Here is a 12,717-nt window from a genome sequence, read left to right on the forward strand (position 1 = left end):
ATACAGCCTCCCGGTGCTAGGCAACACCTGCAAAACAAACCTGCGTGTACTCCAGGGACTACAAGCTCAAGCCCTAAGGACGTGTCTCGGTCTTCCGAAGTGTGCGTCTACGGCGGCAACGATTGTCATTGCGCGAGACCACCCAATAACAACGTACTTAGCCACCGACGCCCTCAGGGTGCATATTCGGCACGTTGCCCTACTACCTTCCCACCATCTTGCATCTTTACTTACAGAAAGGCCACACACAACTTTCAGTCGTATAATTGCAGCCAATCATACCTCGTTGCCATCGAACTACATGCCTGCAGCAAGACCATCCTCACCGTTATGGTGCCTGCACAAACCTGACATACGCCTCACCATCCCAGGAATCACAAAGAAAGCTCACATGCCGTCATCTGCCCTGAAACAGGCCACGTTAGGACTTTTACATGAGGTTCACAGTGCCCGCGTACATGTTTATGTCGATGGCTCAGTCACACCTACAAGTTCAGCTGCCGCAGTGGTGATTCCAGCAAGATCCGTCAAGATGCAGCTAAAGACGTCACATGTCTCATCAACAACAGCTGCTGAACTGGTAGCCCTCCGTGCGGCTCTTCATTTCATTCTGGAGGAACCACCCCATCCATGGTCAATCTTCTGTGACTCCAAGGCAGCCCTACAGAGTTTACTCTCAGTACTGCGCCATGGATCACATGAGCAGCTCGTCGCAGAGATAAGACAAGTACACCATCGCATAATTGATGAAGGGCACAATATAATATATCAGTGGTTGCCTAGTCACTGTGGCATACATGGCAATGATCGAGCGGACGCAGCGGCCCGATCTGCTCATGACGGTGTCAACTGCGTTGCCATTCCTCTTTCGAGAGCCGACGCAGCGAAAAAACTTTCCGCGCTTGCGCGTGAACTAACATTGATGCAATGGAATTCCTCCGATTTCACAAGTGCACGCCTTCATGCCCTGGACCCTAATTTACAGCTTCGTATTCCATTCGACCTTCCACGACGGGACTGCACACTTCTAATCCGTCTATGGCTTGGAGTAGCATTTTCAAATGCGTACTCCTTTCGTATCGGAATGGCCAATAGCCCACTTTGTGAATCCTGCGGGTGTAACGAAACAATCGCACACCTTCTTTGTGAGTGCCCTCGTTTCAACCCGCAGAGAGCAGCTCTCTCAGCGACAATAGATCAACTGGACAAACGCCCAATAACAGAAAAGAACATCCTTGGAAACTGGCCTACACAAACAACGGCGCGAGCCGCCCTGAAGGCACTGCTGCGTTACTTGAAAGACACCGGACTCAATGACAAATTGTGACTCTGCATTGTGTTACTTAGGACGGAACGTTCAGACAATGCAACACGCGAACGCCTTCGCGGACTTCATGACAGTGCCCACAGAAACAGTTCTGTTTTGTGTGCGTGTGTGATTTTCTTGTTTCCTTCCTTTTTGTTTATTCTTTATTTTCACTTATTTTTCTCTCTCTCTCCTTTCGCATCCCTTTACCCCTCCCCCGGTACAGGGTAGCCAACCGGAGATAACCTCTGGTTAACCTCCCTGTCTTTCCTTTACCTTTTTCTCTCTCTCTCTGCACTATGCTGGGATCGGCAGAGAGTATGAAATCTTTTTCATTCCTTGTTTCTGCATTAGGGCTTTTCCAGGTCCCCTTACTGTTACTGTGCTTCCTGAAAAAGGTATTCATTATTCGGAGCCTATTCATTTCCGCGATTTCTACCATCTCTCCTCTAGTGTTCCTATAATCGATGCCGTAGTTGCGAATTGCTTGCTCACCAGCCTGCTTTTCCCCCACTTTTGCATTGAAGTGGCCCATGGCTACAGTATACTCAGTTTTCACCTTCCTCATCGCTAAATCAACATCTTCATAACACTGTTCTAATTATAGTCATGACTGGAGGTTGGGGCGTAGGCTTGTACTACCTTAATTATATACCTCCTATTCAGCTTTATTACCACAACTGCTACCCTTTCATTAATGCTTTAGAATTCATCGATGTTGCCCGCTATGTCCTTATGGACTAGAAATCCTACCCCGTATTCTCTGTTATGTGCAAGACCTCTGTAGCAGAGGACGTGGCCGTTAGTCAGCACTCTATAAACCTCACCTGTTCTTCTAACCTCACTAAGGCCAATAATATCCCAGGCAAGCCGTTCTGAACCAAGCCGTTCGTTTCAAAAGGGGCAGGAAATGTGCAGGACCGATTCACGATTTTGCTGCACCCTCTCTACTGTCGGCGCCGACTTGGTGCAGATGTTCAGGTGCAAATCTTCAGCGCAGCAGACGACACGGCACACATGAGCAAGCGCCGTTAAAACTCCGTTTACGTGCGTCTGCCACGTTTTCGCAAGCGCGGGTGTATTTACGCCGTGGAAGCCGATCATAACAGCAGTTCAGGACCACATCAAACTTCCGCGCTTCGTGAACATTAGTCGGACCAAACATAGCACCTGCATCGCGTCTGCGCTCCTTGTCATTCGTTTCGGGTGTCGCGCTGTGTCTGCACAGCAGAAATAGAGCTGCATAATTTCTGAACTTCTCGTGAACCTCCGTGAATTGGTTCACAGTGGTTCAAGCGAATCGAATGGACCTACTGGCCCGAGGCAGCACGCAAAGCAACTCCTGCTGGGTAGAAGGAAGATCACTCTGGCATCTACCAAACGTCTCACGTGCGCGAGTAATTGTTTAACGTGTTCTATTCCGTTTGCTGAGGCAAACGTCCGTGACCTGATGGTTAGAGTATCGTCCTTCTGTTCTAGAGGTCCTTTGTTCGAATCCGGCAATGGGAGAAACGTATGTTTGTTTATATACATAAGGCTTGAAGTTCTCGCATCAGTTCCACCCTTTGACGTCATCGATATTGGCAGCGTCTGCTTGAGGCCATTATTACGATACAAATTATATGGACACTCAAGGGAAATTGTCGGCGTCGCCGTGATGTCCCGAATATGTTCAAGTGCACACGCACAAATCTTATATATGTATGCGTGCGTGTACTTAAACATATTCGCGACATCACGGCGACGCCGACGGCGAGAATTTCCCTTTTGTGTCCATATACGAAGTGCTACCCAAAAGTTCCGCGACATTGAAAAGCGCGGGCAAACTGAGTGTGGTACAGATTTCCGCCGCTAAATGAAGCTAGCAGTATGCTTTGCGGATCAGTGCGCTGAACGACTTGCATGTGAGAAGTACTGTTTTGCGAAGTGTTGTTTTGCAACCCAATGTTTCACTAATTTGGCGCATTTCTTAGCAACCATTATGGCAAACTTCAAGGAGCAAAGGATATGGATCAAGTTTTGTTTTAAATTTGGCAAAACTGCGGCAGAAACTCATCGTATGCTAGAAGACTCATTTGGAGTCGACGCCGTGAGATAAAGTAGGACGTTTTTATGGCACAAACGCTCCAAAGAGGGTCGAATGCGTGTTGACGACGTTGAACGTTCTGGACGGCCGTCAACGAGCACAACCCCGGAAACGTTAGCGGAAGTTCGTAAGACTACCCTTGCAAATCACAGGCTAACTATAAAGGATGTCTGCGACATTGTATAACAATCGTACGGCACAGTTCAGCGAATTTTGTCGCATGTTTTGAACATCAGGCGCATTTCTGCAAAATTCGTGCCAGGACTGCTCAGTGACGAACGGAAACTGCACCGTGTTTCTGTCTGTACAGAAGTGAAGCAGCAAGTCGGAGACAATCCCACATTCCTCTCCAGTGTTATAACCGGGGATGAGACATGGGTTTATGGCTACGATCCTGAAACCAAACAGCAGTCGTCGCAATGGAAGTCACCAAATTCTCCGCGGCCGACAAAGGCACGTCAAGCTCATGGCAATGCGAATCCATGCTCATTGTTTTTTTTTCTTTAGCTACATGGAATTGTCCACAAAGATTTCGTGCCCCCTGGGCAAACCGTGTATAGCATGCTTTACTGTGATGTTTTGAGGCGCTTAAGAGAGAAAATTCGTCGCAAACGTCCGGAGAAGTGAAAGAACAACAACTGACTTCCTCATCACGACAACTCGCCCGCTCACACATCACTCTTTGTTCGACACTTCCGGCTTCCAAGCAAATCAAAGTACTGCCGCACCCACCCTTTTCACCTGACCTCGTCCCCTGTGACTTTTTATTCTTCTCAAAGTTGAAGTTCAGGCTGAAAGGACGTCGGTTTGGCACTGTTTAAGAGATCCATGTCGGAATCGCAGGCGAAAATTGAAAAAGAAAGAAATTAATACTGAAGAAACAAGTTTACAACTCTATAACTCAGCAATCAAAAACGATATTACAATTCTGTAGAGTGCACCCTATTGAGACATCAAAAGTGGACAAAACGATATGTGGTACAGCGCTCTGAAATGTATTACTAATTTAAGAGTAGGACGTACTCTTGCAAAACCCTTGTTAACATTGTTTCTCAATTAAACTGTAAACTCGTAGATCATGTTTGTCCGCTTTAGGTGATCTAAAATATGCGAAGTTTACAAAGCTGAGCTATCCGCTTTTGGAGCAGAATTACGGATTCGTAAAATGTGCTTCAGCCTTTTATTTTTTAAACTTGTCTATCTTCCACAACTTAAGTAAGCTATTTGAGGCCCCAAATCAAAATCATGCCTTCTGCATCCGGCACAATTCAGCTTTCTGTTTGAAATGCAACAGATTTCATTCAAATCGGTGCAGCTTTTCTGTAATGTGCGCATTCATGCCTTTGACAGGTGCTGTATTCCAATAAATAAATTATTGTTGATTCCGAGATGAATCTTCCTCCTAACTCAATACTTGTATAAAAGGCTCCGCCTTTGTCAGTGCATTTTTTGACAGGTTGCTGCTTTTCGCCTTCGTTGAGAGACGTCTGCTCGCTTGTTGCCCTGAGTCTATGGGCTCACTTTGATCATTGCCCTAATTGCATTCCAGAGCGTATTAGTGGGCGCGGTGCCAATAAACACGCTGCGTTTTCCAACCATGCCAAAAGAAAACGAATTGGGAGATATTTACCGCATTTTCACCGCCTTATTCATTTGGGAATGACTTCCAACTATCATAGAATCATGTGTCCGTCTCAATTTTTTTACAGTATTCCCCTACAGCTTTATTTACTTCATTTGCGTCTGAAACGCTGCACACACTTTGTATTACATTATATTGGGCTTTCTTGTTATGAAACTGAATCGGTCTCCCATTTCTTGTAATCGTTTATACTGGTGATTATACAAGTCCTTTAGCCGTTGTTATGTATACTGACGAGGCATTTTCAAAGTCATGCGCATTCTTGTTACGTATCTTAGAATGTTCCTTATATAGAAGAGGGCGCTCCGACAGTTTTACTTCGGCGCCTCGTTTGCTAACGTTCCACACGCCGTTTATTCTAAACGTGAAATCGACCAGCGCCACCGTTGCCGAGTGTTCGTAACAACGCGTTTTGCAACTCATCAATGTCCGATCAATTGCGGAGACTGTATGGGTTATCAAATGACCAGCGTGGCATCCTGCGGACGGCCCTGTGAAAAGAAACGACCAATCTATTTCCAACTGCTGTGTTACGCAACCATCACATGCCCCTTCTGTTATAGGGGGGCGGACAATCCTCCGGCAGTCGAGCTAAGCGCACGAGCATTCTATAAGACAACGTCAGTGCGATCAAGCGGACGCGGTAAACCCGGCGAGCGGCGTTCGAAGAAAAGATTTCACGCGTTCTCGGAAGGGTCAAGAATAGAAAGAGTTAAGGCGTTGACGATCTGGTGTGTTTCCTTCTGTTTCCTTATTCTCCTTTTTTTTTCTGAAGGGAAAGTCAAGCCCAGTCGTGATACTAAAATAATCCTTATGTGGCGGCGGCGCATCGCGTCCCGCGGAACGCCTCGAAAGCGATCGAAAAGAATAAGCGCTGAAGAGTCAACGTGTCGGCGATTGCACGTGCTAGTCGCGTCGATGCGATGGTATTTTCCTCAGGAGAAAACGCGTCATACTCGCTACGGGAGGCGAGAACAGAAAGCCAGTTGGGGAAGAATTTCTTTTTTTTTTCTTTTTTTCATTCGCGTAGTTGATCGGATGAACCTGCAGAAGCAAAGGGACCATTTTGGTTTCTCTTTAGACAGCGGAGAAATGGCAGTACTGCAGTAATGGTATTAATACGAGGTAGCGACAGGAAGCAGATAGATAGATAGATAGATAGATAGATAGATAGATAGATAGATAGATAGATAGATAGATAGATAGATAGATAGATAGATAGATAGATAGATAGATATACATAGAGACAGACAGACAGACAGTAGAATAAAATGATGGATGGATGATGGATTTCATTTTGGGAAAGCCAGTGAGGTTAACCTTTTTTCTTGTCTGCAACTCTACACAGCGGAAGACGGAGCAGTGTAAAAAGAATAAATATTGATGAAATATAAGAGGAAAGGAAGAAGGCGTGCGTATATACAGTAATCGAAACACATTAGTTTCACAAAAGCAAGTGTCTATAGGCCCGTGTTCTGCAAATAAGCAAGGAGATGTCTTCTTGCAAAAGAAGCAATCACGTTTATATCGGATAAAAAAAAAAGGATTTGAAAGAAAGTTGAGGAGGGGGAAACGTTTTACGGGGACGAAATTCAAAATAAGAATGGGTCAGAAAAGTGTCGACGCTATTGAAGACAAGATCGACGTACATGGTGGCTCAAATGATTCTATGAGTAAATGTTAATTATATATCTCCGTTTTGGGTCTTTGTGCCTCCATTTCATGTTCTTTATTCACTCATTTCGTATCTTATTCGTAACGTATTTCACGCACAATCACGTCGACACTTGGTTTACCCTTTCTTTCTTTTTGACCAAGAGGACAGGTGGGCCGGTCCCGCAGTTAGTGCAGTCTGCGCTGCAATGTGGGCAATTTTCGACCACATTGGCACCATTTATGTCCGTGCCAATAATTGTACCTACCCTACGACTGATTGTCGCTACTTGTGATCACCGGCGAAACCACCTTCCAGACACTATTGGCTCGCGCAAGCCATTTTTACTACAAGTGAACTCGCTCCATTTCCCTAAAGTGCGCCGTACGGCTGCTTTTCCTCAGCATGCCTATGTCTACGGCGGTGCACCCTTTACAAGCGTGTAACGTAATGTGGTTAAATGTTGACTATATTGATTCTAATTGCGCCCGTTATGATAGCTTTACCTTTTCTGTGACTAATTCTAGCTACTTGTCTTGTTTAGATCTACATTTTGGTGCCGTTTGCGACTCGTCGCGATGCTCTGGTGGCGCCATAGGGCCGTTTTTTATGGGAGTGGTTATAAGATACACAGATCCCAGATACGCTAAACCCGTCTGAAGTCACTCGAGACGACGTTGTATTCAAAACATTCGTGTACTTAGATCTAGGTGGACGTTAAGAATCACGGGTGGTCAAAATTAATCCGGAGTCCTCCACTACGGAGCGCCTCATAATCATATCGTGGTTTTTGTACATCCAACGTCACAATTTATTTTATTAATTTTAATTTAATTAACGCGCTTTTTTCATGTGGTTGATATTATTGTGGCACCACAATAATGTTGTTCTGGCCGACTACGTGGATTGGACTGAAAATAGAGCAATGAGTGGTAGCTGATAAAAATAAAGGAAAGTCCACCTGGATGAAGCCACGTTAAAATAACAAAGAAATGTGTAAGCTCGCATTCAGCCCTTGCAAGAAATGAATGGTCAATAAAAAAGAAATAAGGGAAATTGTAAACGGTGAGAAGTCAGATTTGATAAATTACAGCCATTCAAGCATCCTTCTGCCAGAAAAAAAAAAAAAAAAAACTGTCAGCCCTTTCACTGGGATGGAGATTGAAGAACAGCGAAGCTGTACTATGGTGGGAATTATGCATTTCCAATTGTGACTATTAAGATGTGATGATGTAATTGGTTATTTGAACTATTAACGAATGAGAAATATATATGATCCAGTGGTTTTCATTTATTTAGTGACCACAGGGACCATGGTCTTATGGTCGCCACGGTACACCGCCATAGGGTGTCCGACAAATGTTGGCACGTTCTTCATAAACACGTCACCAACGCCGCGCGCGTTTGGTGTGAACGCGGGCAAAACGCCGCCTCCGTCGACAACAGTTCTGCGTGTTGTTTGTGTGACTGAACACAACCGCTGTCAAAACGCTGGCGTGAGCAAGCGCGTTAGCAGCAGCGAGCGAAGGTTCGTGCGGTCTATCGCTTCAACGGAAACTGAGCGGCGAAAGAAGAGCGCATACAAAGGTAGGAGCCGTGTTGCAGATCGCTTTCAAGATACGGTGCGCGCGACCGCCGGGCGCCGCGCCAAGTACAAGTTGCTCGCAGAGCAGAAGCCGCAACCCCTCCTTCCCGCGCTGCCTTCCCGCTGTCCTCCTTTCGCGTGGGAGATTGAGTCGCCAGAATTCCCTTTGCACCCAGTCGCAAGATACGCATTTGGTGCCACAGCTAAACGTCGCCTCTTCTCCCTCCCCCCTCCCCCCACGGCCTTTCACGCGACGGAAGAAGTGGCGTTTGCTCTCCACCGTACGTTCGCTCCCCGTGAAAGCGCGCATCCCTCGGGCGCTTTGACTCGCACATACAGCGTACGGCCAATGAGAATATTTTTTCGACATCCGGAAGCGACCATCGAAGGCTGAGGCCTTAACAGATTCGATGTAAAACGAAAGAGAAAATGGCGCGTAGCAACAAAGCGAAGCGCCCAGAAGAATGGCATTTCAGAAAAGAAAGAAGGTGGCATTGAAGGAAACTGAGCGACGAGGATGTGAAAGCGTTCTTTTTTTTTTTTTTTGCTTTGAAAGCACAATTACTGTTAGGCCTATAGATGACGTAAGCAATATCTTTTTTTGCTGATATTTGTTTTCTTGTCAAATAAACCCAGGGAGGACTACGGTGCTGGCGACGCTGAGGTGATTTTTCTTGCGCTCATGTCGTGATTTCCAAATTTTAAAATGAAACCCCCAACTTTGCTTCATTTTGTGTTTTTTATCGTTCTAAATTCAGTAGTATTTAGGTGGTGTAGGCAAAGCAGAATTCACTTGTTGGTATTTCTTGGCCATTTGGCCATTCATAGTGTTTCGTCTTGCAAGTAAATTACCGTAATTGAGCGACTCCTTAGAGTAGTCACAAATGTGATCATTTTCTTTTACAGCGAAGCTGTTAAGGGCTCACTTTTCGATGGTCGCGTCCGGCAATAGAAAAAAAAAAACTCTCATTGGCCGCATGCTGTATGTGCGAATGAAAGCGTGCGAGGGCGAGGGACCTGCTATCACGGGGAGCGAACGCACGGCGGAGAGCAAACGCGACTTACGTGCGGGTGAATGCGCGCGAGGGTGAGGGACACGGGCTTTCACAGGGAGCGAACGCACGGCGGAGAGCAAACGCGACTTCCCAGTGGAAGGGGAGCGGTGGGCGAGGAGGGCATCGAGGTACCCTAGACTGTGCGTGTGCGTGCTCGCTCTCCCTCTGCGGCGCATGCGCGCCGCCCTGTTGGCTTCTGTGCGTGCTCGCTCTCCCACTGCGGCACATGCGCGCAGCCCTGCTGACTTCTGCCGCCTGTGACGCCGACTCGATCGCTCTGGGCTCTCGCCCGCCTCTCCCCTAATAGTGTCGACAACGGCGTTTAACCGTTCCATCACGTAGCCAGCGTTTTGACAACAGTTGTGTGCGGTCACACAAACGACGCGGACAACTGTTGTCGACGGCGGCGGCGTTTTGCCCGCGTTCGCACCGAACGCGCGTGGCGTTGGTGACGTGTTTATAGAACGTGCCAACCTTTGCCGTACACCCTATAGCTCTTATTTTCCAATTAGCCTGGCGTTTAGATTAGCAAAGCACAGTCATTAAGCTGTCAACGGACTCCAGCTATCCCGGCTCTCTTTCAGAGATGAAGGGTAGGTTTACTTGAATTTCTTGTGGGTGGAGCTTGAACTGAATTCTTAGGTGACACACCAACGAATACGAAACTCAGTGGTTGTCACCGACTATATTAGTCACGGACTTTCAAAGACAAGCTTCGGGCAACGAGATTCCGCGCGAGACCGGCAAGCACGCGCCGTCACTGTCGACGCAGGGCTGCGTGATCGCTAGGGACGAGGGTCGACCAGCGGGTTATATAAAGGTTACGCCGCGAGCATGAGCGAGCACTGTGCAATGCGGTGGGATCCCGAAGCGTTGTGCTTTTGTCGGTCACGTGTACAGCGAGCGAGGCCACCCGTCGACAAACACCGAGTGTGCGGTGAGAGGGTGCTAGCGTCGGAGGAGGAGGAGGAGGAGGAGGAGGGGGGTGTGGATGGTGTGATTCGCGTTCAGGTTTGGGAAGGGTTGTTCACGCTGTGATGACGTAGAGTTGCTTGGCCCCGAGAAACGCTGGTTTCACGTGGCACGTGTAGCACGTTGCGAGTAGGAAGATGCGGTTTCTTATAGCGTGAGTACGATTCTGTTTCGGACACCGCCACTGTCTCTCTCTCGAGGTGAACGTGCGAAGTACCGTAATATTGCGCAGATAACTCGAGGTTTTCATCCTGTTGTTCTTGTGGTTGTCGCCGTTGTTGTGGTTGTTTATGAAATGATCTGAGCCTTGGAAAATAGGGCACCGAATAGCGGGTTGTCCAAGATGCAAGGAATTTACTGCTGTGACTAACAAATATAATGAAAAAAGAAAATATCGATGGAATCACGGATCATATTAATCAAGCAGTCTACCATACTTTTGCATACCCAGGGAGCTCGATATATCGGAAACACGCGAACGTCCAATCACAGCACACATCACGGCAACATTTGTCCAGCCATCACATGTACAAAAAAAAACAAGAAAGGAAAAAAAAAACCCTGCATACAACACAATAAAACACATCACTATATATACGCCAAGTTATTAGCTCCTCGTATGGCAGTACGTCTTGATGGTTTCATCTCTTTCTCGCTCTTTTTTTTGTGTTCTTGATACTTTAGGTGATTTATGATTACGCATTTGTTCTCTGTTATTGTTCAACAAGCTAGCTCAAAAATAAAATATTGGGTATTACCTGCCAAAACCACGATCTGATTATGAGGCACGGTGTCCGGAATAATCTGGACCACCTGGGGTTCTTTGACGTGCACCTAAATCTAAGTACACGGGTGTTCTCGGATTTCGCGCCCATCGAAATGCGGCCGCCGTGGCCGGGATCTGATCCCGTGACATCGTGCTTAGCAGTCCAACAAACACCATAGCCACTAAGCAACCGCGGTGGGTAAGCGAGCTTAGGGCACACAACTGCACGCGCTCATGTGGACCAATAAATACATCATACAAGATGTCTTCGTTATGAAAAATGCAAGAAATACAAACAAGACACGAATCGGAAACGATGGAACCGTGATAAACAACAGATCACTCATCAATAGAGAGCGTATTTCGGCAAGCCAAAGCTGAAGTTTGAGTCGTATTTCGTACGAACAAATTTTTAAATCGGTCTATCCCGTAAAATCCAAAGTTACCCTTCGTAGTTAGATTGTTTACATACTACCCACTCTCAATTTCGTTCCAGTTAGGTTCCACCTATAAGTGGAACTTATAAGTGGAACCTATAAGTGGAACCTATAAGTATATCAGTGGCTTCATAACTGGAACGTGGTTACACATATTTGTCGTTATGCGAAATGAAAAGTACAAATTTAGAATATACGAAACGCCGTTACTCGTATTTTGTAATTTTATGTGGATCCACTTAAGCCGAAAAAATTCGCAAAAACCTATCATTTAATGCTGGAACCTAAGTGAAACGAGAGAGTGAGAACAACTTTATTGTGTGTCCGCGATGGGGTCAAGGAAAGGGGAAGAGATGGCAGATCCTCTTCTGACCTTGGACCCCGGACTGGGACCTTGGAGTCCTCGGACCCCGGCGGCGTTTTCAGCCATCCGGCTGAAACGCCGGATACCTGAAGACGAGATTATGCGTTATCCCACCCCCTGGAATCCTAGTCCGCGTAATGCTGCAGTATCCCGCATATATATATATATATATATATATATATATATATATGTGTGTGTGTGTGTGTGTGTGTGTGTGTGTGTGTGTGTGTGTGTGTGTGTGTGTGTGGAATAGTACAGGATCACGCAGACCAGGATTGGTTAAATGCGGGATATTGCAGCACTACGCGAACCAGGATTGGAGGGGGTGGTTTGAGCTGCGAGTGCAAGGAAATGTGGGTGATCGGAAATAGGGAAAATGTTAGCAAGAAAGCATTCGCGAGGCCGTTCCGAAACATCGTCGTAGTGAGATGGGAGGTCGTCGGGGTAGTTGGGAGAGTGGGCCTAGTATGTCGGTTTAGGGCCCGTTTTCAACCGAGGACACATGGAGTGCTCGCGCTCGTTGCCTGTCGTCGCTTGCTCTGCGGTTACGACGCTGGCTTGCGTGTTTCGAAAGCGATAACGCCTCCGCCACCGCTCGCCATAGTCACGTGGGGAAGGGGGGAGAGGGGGAGGGGTTAGACGACCTCGATACCCGCTGGCTCTGACTGCTTCTGGAATATACAGCGCCACGTGCGTTCGGCCTGACGGGAAAGCGCATTGCGTGGTCGTCGGACATAGCGATGGACTTTCTTTGTAGGCATATATACGTGTCCGTTGAAAGCGAACCTTTATGAGAGGAATCTTTACCTTAGAACCGAGTCACATTGGAATACTCAAAGACATGTTAAAA

Source organism: Dermacentor silvarum, chromosome 11 (genome assembly GCF_013339745.2).
Source record: "Dermacentor silvarum isolate Dsil-2018 chromosome 11, BIME_Dsil_1.4, whole genome shotgun sequence".
Lineage (NCBI taxonomy): Eukaryota > Metazoa > Arthropoda > Arachnida > Ixodida > Ixodidae > Dermacentor > Dermacentor silvarum.